The sequence below is a fragment of the Oryzias latipes genome, chromosome 17, assembly GCF_053564925.1.
Source record: "Oryzias latipes strain Hd-rR chromosome 17, Olatipes_Hd-rR_3.1".
NCBI classification, from domain to species: domain Eukaryota; kingdom Metazoa; phylum Chordata; class Actinopteri; order Beloniformes; family Adrianichthyidae; genus Oryzias; species Oryzias latipes.
Window position 1 is genome coordinate 22,066,912 of NC_136253.1, and position 19,076 is coordinate 22,085,987.

At 39.9% G+C, this 19,076-nt stretch overlaps 1 protein-coding gene across 3 annotated transcripts in view; it reads left to right on the forward strand.

Moving 5' to 3' along the window:
* The first annotated feature begins 3,958 nt into the window (after positions 1-3,958).
* cdh24b (cadherin 24, type 2b) overlaps positions 3,959-19,076 on the forward strand; it is a 255,290-nt gene continuing 240,172 nt past the window's right edge. The window contains exons 1-3 of one of the 3 annotated variants that reach the window (XM_078935508.1): positions 3,959-4,010; positions 7,774-7,867; positions 11,789-11,858. The gene's annotated coding sequence lies outside the window, so the exon portion shown is untranslated. Of the gene's footprint in view, positions 4,011-7,773; positions 7,868-11,788; positions 11,859-12,185; positions 12,520-19,076 lie in introns of those variants that run through there. The other 2 variants (XM_011486562.4, XM_020710942.3) reach the window with 2 other exon arrangements.

Sequence of the window (19,076 nt, forward strand, 5' to 3'; positions counted from 1 at the left end):
CATTTGAAAGAATATATACAAAAATAAGAGTGTTCTGATAAATAAACAGGGAAAGAGATGTGCAGGTATATATAGGTCCTCTGTATATACAGTTTTTGTACAGTGAATAAAAAACAAAAACTATGAAAACTATTTACTTAGGCTGGTGTTGAACAGCCTGATAGCAGCTGGGATGAAGGACCTGCGATAGCGTTCCTTCTTGCATCGTGGGTGCAGCAGTCTGCCACTGAAGGAGCTGCTGAGGTCTGAAACAGTCTGGTACAGTGGGTGAGAGGGGTTGTCCATGATTGATGTTAGCTTGGCTAACATCCTCCTCTCACCCACCTCCTCGATGGAGTCCAGGGAGCAGTCCAGGACAGAGCCGGCCCGTCTGACCAGCTTGTTCAGTCTCTTCCTGTCTCTCTCCGAGCTTCCGCTGCTCCAGCAGACTACTGCATAAAGGATGGCTGAAGCCACCACAGAGTCATAAAAAGTTCTTAGCAGTGTCCTGCACACCCCAAAGGACCTCAGTCGTCTGAGCAGGTGGAGACGACTTTGGCCCTTCTTGTACAGGGCATTTGTGTTGTGTGTCCAGTCCAGTTTATTGTTTAAGTGAACACCCATGTATTTATAGTCCTCCACGACCTCGATGTCCAAGCCCTGGATGTTCACCGGTGCAGTCAGATGTGGTTTCCTGCTGAAGTCGATCACCACCTCCTTCGTCTTGCTGGCGTTGATGTGCAGGTGGTTCAGAGCACACCAGTCCACAAAGTTGGTGATGACCTCCAGGTACTCCAGATCGTTCCCCTGAGATATCCGCCCGACAATGGCTGTATCATCAGAGAACTTTTGGAGGTGGCAGCTGTCAGTGTTGTGTGTGAAGTCCGATGTATACAGGGTGAAGAGGAAAGGAGAGACCACAGTACCCTGTGGTACCCCAGTGCTGCAGACTACCATTATTATTATATATAATTACTGCTTGTAGATCTGTAAAAGCTTCATTTTAGTTTGGCAAATGAAGCAGCAAATATGCAAAAGCAAAGCAGTAACTCTACCTGTAGCTCTCTTCAGAGCATCTTGTAAAAAAACCTAGCTGCTGAGGACGACTGTCGCATAAATGCAATTGTGTTTTATTTGTTCAGATTTATGCAAGTTCATGAAGAAAGGACTCTGGATCGTGTGCTTCGTCAAAGCAAAGCAAGGACAGGTTCTTCCAGTTCTAGACATTAAAAAAGAGACTGTGATGCAAGGGAAATATTAAGTAGTTGCTTGACAATGCAAAAAATAAGAGAAAGATGGGGAAGAAATATGCATAGGTCTTGTTTGCGTTTCTCCATACTTTTGCTCTGTATTTTCCTGACTAAAGAACACGGACCGTCATCCTTTTTGGGGACTGGTAACACTATCAGAAAAGCTATTCACGTCTCCTTTAAATTTTCCTCAGAGGGTTCAGTACCATGGCTTCACTGTGGTGTAGAGGTTAGCACTCTCTGCATGCATCCGTGGGTTTTCTCCAGGCACTCTGTCACCTATTCACAGTCCAAGAACATGCTTTGTGGGGTTAATTGGGGATTCTAAACCGTCCCTTAGGCGTGAACCTGAGTGTGTGTGGTTGTTTGTCTATATGTTGCCCTGCAATGAACTGGCAAACAGTCAAGAGTGTACCCCACCTTCGTCCTTCAGTAGCTGGGTAGGCTCCAGCATCCCCGTGACCCCGTATGAGAACAAAGCAGGTTTGGAAAAATGGGTGGATGGATGGATGGATTCCGCACCTTTTTGGCACAAACTGCAGTCGTGCTGGCAGCTCTGGTTTTGGCTGCTGAATAGAATGTCCTTTATAGCTGTAAAATACAGTCCATTCTTCAGCCCTTTAAAATAGTTTACTTTTAACCACATTTATTCCATGTGGCACCAGGAAGCTTAAACTTCACCAAAAAGCACCTGTATTTTTTTTACTTAACTGCAAAATTAGAACCAAATGGAAAAGAGGCTTGGCTATTTCTGATGTAGTGTGTTCAATGTACTGTAGTTAAAAATACACAGCAATCACAGGGACACATTGTGTTGGACTGTTCAACATGACCTTTAGCAAAAAATAGTACACTTGAATCAACATATACCTGAGTATAGGTATAGAAAGTATACTATAGGCCATGTAAGTGGAGTGCAGGAAGTAAACTAACTGAATACTCTTAATGCTAAATTGAAGCGTTTTAAGTTTAAAAAATTGTATATAAATTCAAACTTCAAGTATAGTCCCGCACTTTTAGTGTAGATAGATAGATAGATAGATAGATAGATATAATTTATTCCAGTCTCATGGTCCAATCAGTAAAAGAGTACACAGACCCACTACATTAAAAATACACAGTGTCAAGGATACACAAGTTGAGGTACAGTATATATAGTAGACTAAGTATTCTTGTAAAAAGACTTCTTTAATAGACTTAAATAGACTTCTTGTGAGGATTGTGCTCTCTAGTTTGGTGTTTTTGGTCATGTTCATAATCCTCTTCAGCTGTCTTCATTTCTCCTACCTGTCCTCAGCTTATATACCGGTAAGTGTGTTATTCTCAGGTCACCTGCTTTCTCACCATCTGCTTTGTTACTCCCTTGGTTTTAGTCATGTTAAAGTTTATTTGTCAACTGTTTAAGTTTCTAACACCAAGCCTGGTCTCCTGAAAACTTGGTCCTACACCACTAGTTTCTGACACTACTGTTGGCTACGGGGAACAAAATCAGACAAAAAAGAAGTGACTAACCAGACACCTAAATCTAGTGATGGAGAAACCAAAGCTTTATGAATCTCTAAACCAAAATGAATCATATTGTCTTGAAATAGTTTAGGGTTTTGAAGCATTTGAGACACTGAAACTAGTGATATCTGTTGGTCAGACTACAAAATTGCATCAGAATGGAGCCAAAAACCCTGCATGTCATTGTATGTGTTAAGTCTGTTTCTTGCATAAATAATCGTAATGTATTTTTCCCCTAGTGACATTTCATGTATAACATACTGTACAGCAAATAATGTTTGCAAGATTAGTCTAAAAAATAAACAATATCTTTAAAATACCCAATTTCATAAAGAAATAGAATAGTGAAATCCTTGTGCTACTGCTAAATTACCATGTAGGCCTATCTGTGTTGAATGTGCGGATAAGTGTATTTATATGAAAAAAGGTTTGTCAATCAATGTCAGATTGCAAATTAATTAAATGTTCTACCAAACTGTCTTAAAAATGTTTCCTCCTGTGTATAAAGCAATGTGACCATAGCAACAATGCAAGTAAGGTCTCCTCCGCTCATATAGTGATGGGAATTCTTATAGAGAACTGGCTCTTGTGGCTCAGCTCACTAAAAAGAGCCGACTCTTTCAGCTCCCAATCAGCTCTTCAGATTGTAGTGTTGCTTTTATTTATCAACAATAATTTAAAATTATGCACATGATGAACTGTTAATGTTAAAGAAACGTGTCTTTCTTGGTATATGTTTAATTTGAATATGTTATGTATTTATCCATCCATCTTCTAATGGTTAGAAGTTAGTTTAGTCCCATTTGGGGTCACAGGGCTGCCGAAGCCTATCAGCCACTCATGGGTGAAGACCCTCGACAGGCTGCCAGTCTGACGCAGGGCTTATACACACCTATACACACCCCCACTCACACCTAGGGACATTTTAGAGTAACCAATGATGGATGAAAACACTTGCATGAATGGGGAGAATGTCATGGTTTTAGTTTGTTGTGTCTTGTTTTTCGTTTTAGTTCTTGTTCTGTCTTGTTTGGTTCTGTTTCCTGTTTTATTTTGAAAGGTTTCCTGTCTTGTCTTGTTTATTGAGTTTTACTTCCTTTGGTCCCCATCTGCCCGGATCATGTTCACCTGTGTCTTGTCTGCCCTGTCTGTATTTAAGTCTTGTCTCTGCCTTCCTCCTGTGCTGGTCCATTAACGCTGTCTTGGTGTTCATGTCTTGCTGTCTAGTTCCTTGTTCCTCGCCACGCTCTCGTTTCATGTTCCTCGCCACATCAAGTAAGTTTTGTTTTGTTCTGAAAACCTGCTCTGCAGCGCTTTGTGTTCGGTTTTGTTTATTAAAACCACTAGTCCCTGATCCTCGTGCCTTCGCCTCTGCATCTGGGTCCTACCGGCTCTCGAGCCAACCCCACACCGTGACAGAGAAGACGGAAACTCCACACATAATTGTCCCCCATTGGTGTTCTGTTCCAGGTCCCCCTAACAGGGACTTGAACCAGGGCCTTCTGACAAGTGACAAGAGCGCTACCCAATGCCCCACTGTGCAGCCTATAATAATGAAAAGAAAATTTCTAAAATACAAAAAGCCAGAATCCTATTCTATATAATGCTTCAAATTTGTTTCCTTTTAAAGTTTTTTTTTTTTTAAGTAAAACAACACAAAACACTACAACCACAAAACAAAACCAAAATTAAAATGTGCAAAACAAGAAAAAAGATCAATCACAAAGTTGGCATTTAACATAAAGTGTCTCAGCTTCAGTCAGTCATCATCTGTTCTGGTTTTAGGATTCTCTCAGTTCTCAGGTGCAGGTTGGTTGATTTGGAGCCGTAGATTCAATTATTTTCTTGCATACTCTAGATTATCAAAAGGAAAATGGTTCCAGATTTTGCTGCTTTTCCTGGTGTCAAATATTATCTTTCTGTCGATGTTTCTTCTTGTTGCATCTGTCTATCCTTCTCTGTTTGTCTCTCTTCCTCGTGCTTGGTTTGTGATGCTGCTGCTGCGAGTGAAACGAGCGTGAAGCTCAGAAAGAAAAAAAAATATCTGTGACAGACTCATCGATTCTCTCTTAACGCCACAAACTCAGGATGGGCGATGTCTCTCTGTACTAACGGACATATTCATAACCCCGCTCTGAATTTATAACTGCCACGAAATGAAGCTTAATTTGAAAAGTCACGTGATCAAACGCAATTTGAAGCGAGCGCTCAATGCGTCACCAGTGACACTTCCGTTTTGAAAGACTCTACCTGAACCTCCTGTAAATATTTTGGACTATCAAAGAAAAGAAAAAATGTACAAACTTGCCACTAACTGTTCTTTCCTTTTGACTTTAAGGGATGTGTTCATGACAATCTGTTTTTTTTCTTGGCCTCTCTGAGTCTGAACAGTCATGGAAGATGGCCGCTCCTCTTCTGCTGGACGTTTCTTCCTGTTTAAGAGAGTTTTCCTTTTGACAGTCACCTAAATGTATGCTCACCACAAAGGAAATATTTAATGAAGTATTTCAAAGCAGCCTATTGTGCACTTTCATATCAATTTAAAAAAAAAGCAGATGTAACAAAACAGGCTTTTTGGAGGATATTAGACCTAAAAGTCCTGAATAATGTTACTAATAAACAAAAAAAATTGTCATTTTTTAAAATAAGGATGAGCTCTAAAATTACATCCAATATGAAACAACTCTATAGAACCCATCTGGATCTGTCTTTTTGAAATACGCTTGCTTCTATGATCCAGTGATGCTTGTTTGTAGCAAGACTTGGCACTAAATGTACCAGAAATGAGCCAGTGCCTCATACACCATTATAATCCGTTGTGGTGTTCTTTTACACGGAACAAAATATGACTAATGCTGTTGAAATACAGTGTGAATTAAAGTGGAAAAATGAACAGGTCCAGGGGTTTAGAATTTATGTAATATTTTATGAATAAATGTATTATTTCTAAAAAAAAATAGTCACAAAATTAAACATTTTGTCCTCTATGTTTTATTGATACCTGCTGACATTTTATTCTCTTAACTTTAGACCAATTATAGAAATCTTTGACATTAAGTTTGATTAAAAAAAAATCTAGAGACTGAACTCTATAAGTTTTGATGTGATTTTTTTTTTTTTTCTCTCTCTATGAAATGACAAATTAATCACTCCTGTCATATTTTTAGTGTGAGCCATAGTCAATGCACAAAAAGAATTTTGAGACTTTTTTTCTAAAGCTTCGTACACATGTGATGCACGTTCAAGAATATGTATACTAGTGCATGAACTCACAGTTGGAAAAGACTTGGTGTGAAATGTTGAACCGATGCAAATCTTGTAAATCTTACTCCAGGCCTTTTTCTTTCACAGCTCTATTCCAATATATGACAGACTTGGTTTCATGTCATTTCGGCCGGGCATAAAGGCAATCATATTTTTCTCCTACACGATCAAACAAACAGTTGGTACTTTCATGTTTTGAAAAGGATGCTACCCTTATGTCACTACCAAATCTGAGTCCCTGATTTGCCAGTATGAACTGGTTTAACTTTCAACGTTCAATGGCCACGTGTTTTTTATACAGATCACAAAAACAGACTTAAAAACTTGCGTTGCAACTTGTAAATGTGAGAGTTTAACGTGGAAGTCCAAAACATGCATATACACACGTTCACATAGACTTTTCATTGGAAGTGGTTACTTGAACATAGCATAGAATACCAACAGGGCTCCCATTTTGAACATCTTCTATTTTTCACTTTTTTATTTATTTTTGACCCTGCAATTTCTTGATTGCATTGAAATTTACTCTAACTATTGATGTGTTTTTGAATGGAGAGGACTGACAAAAGTTTTAGCCCTGGTTGGATCAATTGTTCCTTTTTGGTCTTTCTACAGTCACACACATCTGCTTTTCTACCAAAACACAGTTCTTTCACAAGTCCCATTAACCCTTACACATGGTGGTGGATAATTAGACCATCAGGAGCAATGTGGGGTCCAGTGTTAGTGCCCAACACTTTGACACATGGATAGGCAAAGGAACCAAACCTGCAACCTTCAGGTCAGAGGTCCACCGCTCTTAGAGGTCCTTGCACAACATGAAGAACATGCCATCAAAAATCCATGTCCTCAAATGGACCCTTATCATAAACTTGACGAGCAACTGAAAACAACTGTTAGATCAAGTATCTCAAAGCAATTTATGTCTCCCTTCATTCCAGCCATTGCAATGACTATTAATATGTACAATGGGGTCAGTCAGTCTTCACATTCATGGCTGCAAAATAAGATGCAACTGAAAAGCTGTTCTGTACACGAGCTATTTTTAGTCTACATTTAAAAGTTTATTTATATCGAGAAAATAAAACATAAAACACTAGGGGTTAGGGATAGAGATTGTGGAGACAGAAGAAATATCTATTCTATGAATAAAACAAGACAGTTGGTTAGAAGGATAAAGATTAGGGTCGAGTTTATTATTTTTTGAGAAGAAGCTCAAACTTTTAGAAATGCTTTTACTTTGAAATAATTAGAAAATCATTTAAAATAAAGGGAAATGTTTTATTTAAAGTTACAATCTACTTAAAAATGCTGTAAGTCATGTAGATTTCCTTGATGAACGATGTGTTCTTTTGTTTTGTTCTAGCAGGATGATTCTATTCCTGTTCGGCAGGCTGGCCAACTAGGTTTGCCTGCCAAACACAGGCATGTCACAGCTCACAATCCGCGCTGCCAAACATCCAGGCACATCTGCACCTCAGCCTGGGGAAGAAGGGGGAAAAAAAATGGGATGCCTTCAAAACTTGGAGGAGCACACGCAAATGCATTTTTAATTCAATATTGTACTCGCTCGCTGGGTAGTTCAATATTAGAGAGCAAATAAGGCAGTCGTTCCCTCCTCCTGAAACATGCAAAGACACGGTCTCTCTCCTGTGAATAAATCAGTCATTTGATGCAGTCGTGGAGCCGCTCTTGTTATTCTGGATTCTATAACAAGGGATGCATTACTTTTCTAATGGTCCCACATATAACTCCCCCTCTCTGTTCTTCAAAGAGCTTTGGGAGTCAATCTACAAGTACTGCAGAGTGAAGATATGGGACTACCAGCACGTGTAATAACTGAGGAAGGTGGACCCGCTTAATGAAAGGTAAGTGCATGGGGTATGTGTATGTGTGATTATGACAAGGTATAATTTGATTAACAAAAAAGAAGTAATGGACTTTTGGAATAAGACTGTGACAAGGATATGGATAGTCAGATTGATGAATATAACAATGCCATTATGGGGTTGTAATCTGATCATGACTCTGAACTGTAAATGATCTCGTTAAGGGTGATGGTGGCAAAAAATGTAAGGCTTGACCTGCAACAACACCAACGGAGTGCTTTTGCTTTTCTTTTGTGATGAATCTACTGATGCTTTTATCTTCTTTTTCTGTGAACAATCTAGGTATGTGTGTATTTTTCTATGTCCTGTATTCAAAACAAATGTGTGCGATCGATCAAGAAATAGCGGTGTACACCTTCAGTCAGTGTTCTTACAAACAAAAGCATGCACCGATCAATTTTTTTTGTCAATAAAGAAGACGGGACAGAAAGATAAATATGAAATCTCATTTTTGAAATGAATCTGAACCATGTAATATTGTGATATTGCAGCCCTAGAGCATTTCTTCACATACGTCTCACTTTGCGTGCTCACCTTAGCACATCAACAGATTAGCCACACAATTGGCTACTGATCCCCGAAATGTTACCACAGCAACACAAGCGGGGAGGCCGCTGATGACAAGCAAATCTAATCTGATCCGATTGGCGGCCTGTCCTAAATACCTGATTTGAGAACTAAATCTGATCTGCTTGTGTTCTGAACAAAGCTTTAGAGGGAAAAACCTCACAAGCCAGCATTAATGTTGCCGTAATGCAACGATAACATGGCTTCAAAGGTCCCACAGCAACAAGAACAGGTCAGTGTTTTTTGAGCAGCCGACACTGATGCACTCTGTGAGACACTGCAGGACTGGTTTTTGAGGAAGCTTTCACATCAAGCGTGGAGCTACGAATGCATCTGCACCACTACTCGCTTTCATTTTAAGGAGTTTTCTCACTGCACGGATTTCCAATCTCTTTTTTTTTCATTAGCCAATTTCTATCTCATTAAACGTGTTAAAGGCAAACTGGGTAGAGGTTTCTGAAAAAAGCGCCTTCAGAAATCAACTTGTAAAAGCAGTAAATCCTTTTAAACAAAGTGTTTTGCTCTTTCTATGAAAAATTGATTCAAGTTCCAAAACTTCCCATAAAGAACAGACACCTTTTCTTTTAAATAGATTAAAGAACTAAAACTTAATTACAATTACACTCAAGTAGCGTATTATTGCACTGTAGAGCACACTGAATTATATGAATATCTGTCAGTCAAACACATTTTATTAACCGAGTTAAGAGTAACTCTAGAACTTGTTTGTGTAAGATGCTACGCGTTAGTGTTGTTTGCAGCGTTAGCAAAATCACAATACCTGTAACTCCCAACCTTGTTTGCAACATGTAATAAAACAGACTAATATCACAAAAACATTTCTTTGACGAGACTAACTCCCAATGTTACACTATAAAAACACGTAAAAAAAAACACAGTCTGACTTTGCTGCATGTTAGCCGAATTAGCATCTTTGCAAAACAGCCAACTGCTTGCAACACAATTAAAAACTAAAAATTGTCATTGAAAATAAATGTTTTAAAAAATATAATGATAAGATTTTGAAACCACAGATTACATTCAATTAAATTAATATGCCTGTAACCCTTGTGCTTTAGGCACTTTAACATTGGGAGTTGGGTCATCTAGACCCACTAGAAAGTCAAGGATTTGTGATCTTCACTGGTGTCCATGGATTACACGAAATCCTCTTCACCTTTATCCAAATTTGTCATGGTAGGGATAACACGTCAATGTAAGGGTGGGGTCATTTTGACCCCACAAGATAGCACAAGGGTTAAGTCAAACCTTCTTTTTGCATTTTTATTTGATTACTTTTCTCTCTTTTTGCGTTTTTTTGGGTGTTATTTTAGTTTTACCATGTCTGTATTCTCTCAGTTCTTTTACTTTCAATGCCAAAGAGCTGGCACTACTACAACATGGAAAGGGGCGGAGTCTGAGGGGCAGGGCTCATATTTAAAGAGCGCATCCTTTTGCATATCATTTGCATACCGGAGGATCTGGGGATTTTTCCACAAATGCGATGGAGGCAGCAGGAGCAGGTGGAACCACACAAAAACTAACATACCTGCGGTTTAGGTTTTCCACCTATTCCTGTTTTGCAATTAGTTTTTCAAATCTTTTATTTTTCAATGGCAAGTTTCTGTTCTAATGCCACGTCATTATAAACGCCATACATTTTGACAGAGCGCAGTCTACCTCTCGAAATCACTTCGACATCAGTGACCAGTTTATAAGTCATTTTTTAAGGCCTTTAAAGGGCCTTATAGTGCAGGGACGACGGAAATAAATATAAGTGAAAAGCAGATGATAAAGCAAATATGAACAAACAAAAATACAGTGCTTTCTGAAGCAGTTGTTGCAGTAAAGAGGATGAAAGATGGTAGCAGGTTGGGCCAATGGTGCAGGAGATAAAAACAAGTCCTCATTTAAAGTATTTAATGTTTTGTTTATCCCTTTTTGGTATATGCCTTTAAATAAATGCAAATAATATATAGTTTGAATTCCAAAAAGTTCGAGGGAAATTTTGTTTAATTATCATTTTGGACATGAATAATACTTTCCTCTTTGTGGGATCAATAAAGTTTTATTCGATTTTGTTGTATTCTAATATCATCCAGACGGATGCACATAAGAGGCAGAAGCATTCTGATATGAGGAAGGGACGTTGTCCCAAACACTAAATGAAAAAGCTTTTATTTGCGTCATCAAACATTAGTTTTTAAAAAAAGAGGGAAAGATGGACTAGGATTGTTTAATGTTTACAGGCGATCTCATTTATGTGCTAAGAGCAGAGAACAATAAATTGCATCAAGCCAACTGAACGGCAGGGTCAAACATTTGCTAATGCTTATAAAACAGCTTTTAAGCTTCTTAGATAACTCCAGGGCCAAAAGGCTAGAAAAGCATTACTTGGTCTCCTTTTAATGTTGTTTGTCCGACTATAAAGAAATTATTGGTCACTCATTTTAATTTCAATCAAAAATCAGGGCCAGACATAATTTGCATTTTTTTTTGGATAATAGTCCGATTACTTATGATTTCATAATATTTAAGTCTGAGGTTTTCCTTCCAGTCTCAAGCAAAACCAAACAACTTTCCAAGGATGTCAGGGACACGATCATAGCCTACAAGTCCACAGGAAAGCGGTTTGGTGAGACAATGACGTCTATAAAAACCTTCGAAAATGGAAAAAACAAAATGTCTCCATCTTACATACACACTGGGCATGTAATAGACATTCAAGAATGTGCGGAAGGTGGGTTCTGGTGTTCTCACTGGACTGTTGCCACGCGATAACCAGCGCATGAACTCACAGCTTGCAAAAGCTTGGTGCGAAATGTCGAAGCGGTGCAATTTTTGGGAATCTTGCTTTAGGCTTTTTCTTTCACTTCTCTCTGTTTTCTCTGTCTAAATAAAAGACTTGGTGTCATATAATCTCAGCAATTACGACTTTCTCATCCATAAACAATTTTCAAAAGGTTGGTACTTCCATGAGTTGAAAAAGGACGGTACTCACAAGTCACGACAGAATCCAAGTTTCTGATTGGGCAAAGTTAAACTGTTTAAACTTTCAGTACTTTGTGTGCAGAGTCCAAACTGGGCACAAAGACTTGTGTACTGACGCGTGAACGCGAGAGTTTTGAGCACGGAAGCCTGAATATGTGGGTTTACTTAGACTTGGATGTGGTTGTTTGAAAGAGACCAGTGTGAACGTACCATCACAATTTTGTGGCGCCATAGTCAAAGTTGTTGGTGTAAACGCCATTTTGTTTGGAGGAGCTGTTGCCTATGATCCCAAGAACACCATCAGCATCAATGAGTTTTAGCTGTTTTCTTTTTTCTTCATAGGGGTGAGTTGATGACAGCTTCACTTCATCAACAGGCTGTTGGATGGAGACCAAAAACTGCCAAATCTCAGGTGAGAATCTCCTCCACTTTACCAGGATATAGAGTGGGTGAGTATTTTAAAGGGACAGTGTTTCCAAACACTGGATTAAAGGAACAAGAAAGTGACCTCAGAAGAAGGTCACTGAGGTCCATAAGCAGAAAATCTGAGGATGGTGATGAAGGTTTAAGACTTTTAGATGTATTTATTCCTTATTGTTTACATAATTTATCAAACAATATCAGCTTTTTTCTTCTTAGATTCTTTTATGATAATATAATTATTTAGAGACATGTAACCTCCAGATTTTCTGTGACACATACGGTGACGCGGTGTTCCTGATGATCTTTGATGATGATCACATTGGTCACGGTGGCTGTGATTAGGAGTGACGGACACGCTGGAGAGCACCCAGCCTTGATCACTTCCGAGATGGAGCGGTGATGGAGAGCTCAAAAACGCGGGGAAATTAGAGGTGGGGTGGGTGTTTGAGGGGGGAGATTTTGAGGAGTCACGGTAATCTTGAGAAGAGCTGGAGGAGAGAGTGAGAGGAGAAGAGAGAAGAGGAGAGACAGGGAGGCAGCTCAGAACAGCGTCGGTCCTCCTTGGACGCAGTTTTGAGAAAAGGCTGACAGGCAGCATCAGCGACCGAACACAAACTTGAAGCGATCACAGAAAGATCCGACACTTGCAGGTAATTTCTACAATAATTCTATACAAACGCGCTTTTTTTTCGGGACTTGTTTTATGTCGGAAATCCTCAGTTTGTCCTCGCTTGATGTTTTTCTTTTCCTCTTTTTTTCCTGAGTGGGGTTTGATTACGCATGCCCTTTACCGTCGCTGCCTAAGATCCACTAGAGGGGATCACATTTATTGCTAGAAATGCGGCTCGCAACACCACAAATGTTGACTAAAAGGCAATGTGGTTTATTCTTGATGGAGTCACTCACTCCGTGCGCAAATGTGCGAAATCCCGTCCTCGCCAAAGTGTAACCCTCATCAATTAGTGCGTAAAATCCCTCCCTATTTGTCATTTGCAAAATAATCATGGAGTATGCGTTACATTGTGGCACAAAATGCTGATCTTTTTGGGGGAGTCCTGCACGGGGACCTATCCGTTGAATGCACGCTTTCATGTGAGGGAATGTAACCACCATCATAACTAGATTTATTTTCTTATCGATCTGCTCTTCGATTTGACCACGTTTGTTGTTCGCCTCCTGCCACAAGGTGAGCATAATTCACTTTTGTGGGCGATCATGCACAGGCGCAATGGACATAAATACATGTTCTGTACTTATTCCCAGCAGACGCGCGCTGTGGCGCGGCAGACTGTCACATACGGAGCGCTGTGACACCCCGGGGCAAAACATTTTACCTCCGCGCAGCCCGTATGTGGAAAATTTGTCTGCGCTTCGGCGCGTCCCTAATGAGCTCGGTCGGCTTCAAAAACCAGGCTTAATTGCGCGCATTCATTACTCGACCCTGTAATAAGTATCTGGCTTCATTACCAGGGTGAAGCGCTTTTTTTGCTCGTTGCAAAAGCTGCTGTTAACCCTCAGTACGAATGTGTATCAATGTGTGTATGTGTTTGTGTGAGTGTGGACTCCTAATGTCCTTCTGAGGAGTACATTTGCTTAGATTTATGACCTGTCTTCTGGGGTTATATCGATTATTACAGCCTGCTGTGTACTACATTTTTGTAAGAGCAAGAGAAGTGGGGACGATGTGTCTATATATTAATTATATCTATATATCTATATATAGGCGTATTTCTGATATTAGAAGAACAGTTCTGATTTTAGAAGAACAGGAATGATTTCATTTAGTCATCCATGTCTGAGGTCAAATCTCAAGAAGAACGTCTTTGCTCATAGTGGCCCTTCTTGGACACACTCTTAATAGCTCTGGTCTGCGAGGTGCCATAAAACTCTCATGATGTGTTTAAATAACTAGAGCTAGATGATTGTTTGTATTTATTCACCCCCCCCCCCCCCCCCCGTAACAGCTGTCAAAGTTCTTCTAATGGAAGAAACAGCCCAGTTTTCTGCTCTTATATTATGGTTTGATCTGTGATGTGTTCGGCATCCTGAGGAGGGGATGAGGTAGGGAGGCGGAATTGGGGTGGAGGCTGGCTTTATGAGGTAGGACGGGTCGAGAGATGGAAATGAGATAACAGGAGGGGGAAAATCGTGTGAAAATGGAAGGGAAATGATGAAAATACAGTTACTCAGAAAAAGAGGCTTTTGTCAGGACTTCCATGGAGACAAGCAGGCCTGGATTTAGAGTAGCCCCATGATGGGGTGCAGGTAGAATATTAGGGGGGCTGAGGGCAAGTATGAGTGTGCTGAGAGTTTGGGACGTCAAATCCCTCCAAATTATATGTCAAATGTCTTCATGACTACCCTCTGCATTTACCGGGCTTGGGACAGGCACATGCAGGATTGCTCCTTCTCGAGGCTGCATTTATATATTTTTTTCTTTTTGTGCTTGTTTATTTGGGCATCTGTCCATCCCTCCTTGCTTACATTTTTTTGGTCTTATTTTATTTTAAATTTATTGTGGGTTTTTCGATTTCTGTTCTGTTTTTTCTTTCTGTCAATGAAGAGTACCACATTACATTAACATACTCAATACACAAACATTGTATACACATCATGCCAGGAAAAGAGCAGTGTGATGAATATAATTCTAATTGATTTCTGCCCCTACATTTTTATTTATTTTTATTTATTTGTTCCTTTCATGAAAATTGATGTTCAAATATTTACATGTTTCTCTTACATATTGAAAATTTTCATATATCAAATATTAAAGGAAAAAAACAGAAGTTTTTGTGTTTTTTTTGTAATTTGTATTTCTTAAACTGTGGATTTTTGTGAGCTATCACATTTGTGGGGGAAGTCGCTGCATTTTTGTCGAGACTTTCCCTATATTCGGCTTTGGAGACAAGAGACTTCTAAACTTTTCCCTTGTGGACTTTGTTTACTCTGAAATAATGTAAAAATCATTTGGCAGGTGATAGGTATAAATAGTTAAAAATCCATCTCCTATTCCTCCTTTTCAGAGGCCTGTCAAAAAATGTTTACTGGGGCAGCAAGAGTTCAAATTTGAAGGTCATACCTTAAAAATGTTGATGAATTCCAAGTTGTGAAACTTTGTAGTACAGATCAAGTTTATTGCCTTGCATAAACCCTGAATAAACATAAACGCTGAAAAATAATCGTTTTAAAATCACATTTAAATGCATTTGCACTTTGTAAGGGGCTGTAAGCTAGTGGGAGAGCACGTAAACAGATGAATGATGGGAAGGGGGCGGGCTTTCTACATGCCAACAGTCCCACCCACAAATCAGAGTCAAATTTCTAATGAAGCTCTGCCGCTCTGCCGAATGTCCCAGAAAAAGACAGTTTTTTTAGATTTTGACAAAAACAGTACAATCATAATTAAACTGCATGATTTTAAAAATAGATCAAAAGATGATCCGAGTGGATTTCTAATTATTTTCAGAACAAAAAGGCTTGATAAAGATTACACATGCATTACATCTACTAATTTAATCACTCATGCATGCATGTAAAAAGCTGGTGAACGTCCAAGTCTTCAGCTTACATATCAACAATGTCAAATGATTAGCTTTGTACATAGAATTGATGCACTGTTGTGTGTATTATCCAGCCCGGTGTGTGTATTATCCAGGAATTGGTCAAAGAATGATATTAAACTGTTTGAGTTTACCCTGGATCACCTGAGGTGTCACTTCCCAGGCCCTCCCATCGTTGTCTCATTTGTTATCATACCGACTGAAATCATTTTCTCTGTTACTGGCTAATGGAGTTCGTGTTATTCCACGATCATCCACCCAAAACTCAGGTCTGACAGTCACCGTGTCCTTGGGCAAGGCATTTACCCTCATGAATTGCCTTCAGTCTACTTTGGTTAAAAGCCTCTTAAAAAGATGGCTAAGTTGACCGCATCAGCGACACATAACACAAAAACATTCAACTTGCTGTTCCCTTCAAACAAGGTTGTGCCCTTTTGGATCTTTTGTTCTGTTATCAGACTAATTTATTTATTTTGATTCAAATACAAATTCAAAGGCTTAAACTTTTACTTTATTCATACCTATTTGAGTAGGTCAGAAACTTGGAAACATATTGTCTGGTGTAGTTAACAATGTAAAACTCAGCTTAGTGCAATTTGAGTCTTTTAAACATTTTTTTTACTTCTTTAGAAAAGACAGATTCCATCTCTGAGATCCAAAAAGGCTTTATTTTGTGTATGGAAATTAATAATTTACTGTAAAATACTTTTAAAAGCATTCTGTTCTTATAATTATATAGTTTTAGCCAAAATCAAAAACTCTGTCATTTTTTAGGACATAGTTTCTGCAGAGTGGAAATAGCTCAAAAACAGTTGTGGGCAGGACTGTTGGTGCGGAGCAACCCCGCCACCTTTGCCCATCATCCTACAAGTAGATGCATCAAAGTGGTACAGAGCAGGGAATTGTATTTCTGACTTCGGACTTACAATCTTTCTCAAACAGCATCTTTTCGTCTGCTCTTGATTCACAGCGATTTGAATGAAGATGTAGTCTGAAATGCAATTCTAAGCTTCACTTTCTTCCTATTTGTCCTCCATCATTATAAAAAACGCCACAGGAACAAGTCAAAAATGACAAAAATATGATTTTCATCAGAGTGGGTCTTCACAGAAAACCCCTGTTGTCTAAAAGGTTTGGGTTTTGCAGAAGAAAAACAACACGGTTGAAGATAGATAAACTAGATTAGCAGGTCTTAAATTATATTCTTTTCTTGAGCCATTTTCAGCTGCCAATCTTCCCCCACCATGTTGACTCTCCTGCCTGAGGTGGCTTGTAATGCTTTGGCAGGATGACAGGTTTCTTGCTGATACTCTTCCAGGGACTACAGTGTCTCTTCTTTTAATGACTCAATCAAATTCTGTCAATTATATGCCCTAAAAGATGTTATGGATGTTCCTAACCGACCAATCTATTCTGTGAAGGGAAAATATAGCCTGAAATGTAACTCCGGGGACCCATAAATGATCTGTGATCCCCTTATCTCCCTTTGGCTCTCTGGTATTATGGATATAGTAGAACCTCCAAGATGAGCACCCATGGGGGCGTTTCTCTTTAGTGGCAGTTGACAAGCAGACGTTTGAGGCCTCCTAGGAATCTTTGAGGAGAATAAAAAAAAACCCCAAAAAAACAACTGTTTAGTGCCTAACGTCTGATCATTCCCCAAAGCCGTCATGCACAGAGATAGTGCAGCGTCAGAATTCCCTGTCTGCTTTGAAAAGGGAAACATCCAGGATCAAACATCGCCTCTGCTCGTCTTTCTTTTCGGGAAAAATGCAACGAGCTGTTGGAAACCTTTGGCAGAATTTTGCTCTGGTGGTGTCAGGGTTTTTGAAGATGGAGTAATAAGGGCTATGACTCTGCACTGACTTTGCTCAGAGCAGCATCTCAACTATATCATCTCCAATTACCTACTCAAGGAGAGTGACTGACGAGCCATTTGTCACCCACACGTGAGGCTCCTTTTCTAATCCAGATAGATATGAAGGGCGGTGCACCTTCCCTAATACCCTTTCATGGCGATAGTACATCAAAGCACGGGAAGACCCATGACTGCTGATTCAGATTTTTTTTTTTTTGGACTTCATTCTCAAATATATGCATGCAGCATCCCCCAGACACAATCTCCAGCTGTAATTACTGACCCCAGCCTCAGCGCGAAGAGATGAGAACCGTCCTTTCCGTGGTGGGAGGGGTTGGTGGGGGAGGTCATTTGGAGGAATTCACTGTCTCTCGGTGCAGCGTCTTTTTTTTTTCTTTCTTTCCCCCGCAGAAGCCTGTGGGATGGTGCTGCAGACTGTCACGGTCCAATTGTTCACAGACCAACAATGGCGTTTACTCGAGTGCATGTGTGGCAGGAGTGGATACACATATTCACTCCAAGACCTGCACTTGTACAACTTCAAAACCATCACCTTCAAACAAGGAGTAAAAATAAAAAGCATGCTTGTGCACAGCCACTCACTATTTTGATATTCCCCAATTTTTCGCTCCTAACAAGAGCCGAAAGTGCGGAGACACACTCTGTTTCTGCTGCCAGCAGGGCGTCTGTCTTACTGCTGGCTGGACTGAATCTATAAGCCAAAGTGGCAGAGCCAAGCCCCAGCTTGATAGTGGATGGCTGAAATAAAGGAAAACTCCAGTGGAAACTGTGCGGCAGCTCGCTTCACAGGAGACATTATAAGACGGAAAGACAGGAGGCTGCCTCGGGCTGAGTGGGATGCCATTTGTGTGTCTGAGCGTGTGCATTCACTGTATTAACATTTATACCCCACTGTGCAAAAAAATGAGAAATACAGGGGCAAGAAGAGTCAGACATGGCACAACGAGAACGTCCACAGTGTGTGACAGTTGGTAGTACGTGTGTGTGTGTGTGTTTGTGTGTTTGTGTAGGCTTTCCGTCTCTGAAAGAGGCATTGCTATTTCTGATGGAAAGTTGAATTTAAGCCAGGGATTGAGTAATGATTCTGAGCATTGTCTTACATTACTTCTAAAATGTCATGGGAAAAATGCCAGCAGTCTTGCACGGATGCCCAGGCATTAAACAAGTATCCAAAGTAGAATGCTGTTTTATTGGAAAAGCTCAAGCGCAAATCAGCAAAAAGAAGCAACTCAAGTATTATGATAAACCTAGCTTTGCATTTTTTTAAATGATTATCTTGGTAAATCAGTTTTCACTCAAAAACTGTGAATATGTTGCATTATGGAAGTCTCTTTTCTTATTTATGTTTATTTATTTTAATGTGTCAGTAAATATTAATATGTAGCGCAGCTTCTGTCAGATGCGAGTTGTTATACTGTCTTTTCCATCATGCTCCAAAAAAGTCCTGAACTTTTTTTCTCTTCTTCACACACGCATTAATAAGAATCTTTAGTCAGATAGTGGAAAACAACAAGACTGTCACAACTGCCCTTATGGGTGGATACGGGCTGTCTGTGGGCCAAAAATCGGCAAACCTATATGGAGCTCACAGTAGCAGCAGGCGCTGGGGCTGGACGGCTGGGTCAGATGGGGCGCCTTCCTCTTGTTTTCAATCAAGGAGGAACACGAACCGGCCCCAGCCTCAATTAACGCTCCTGCGGGGCGGAGTGGTCCTCCGCCAGGGACCTGGCATGCAGCGGGGCCGGCAGAAGTACCCCAGGGTAAGAAA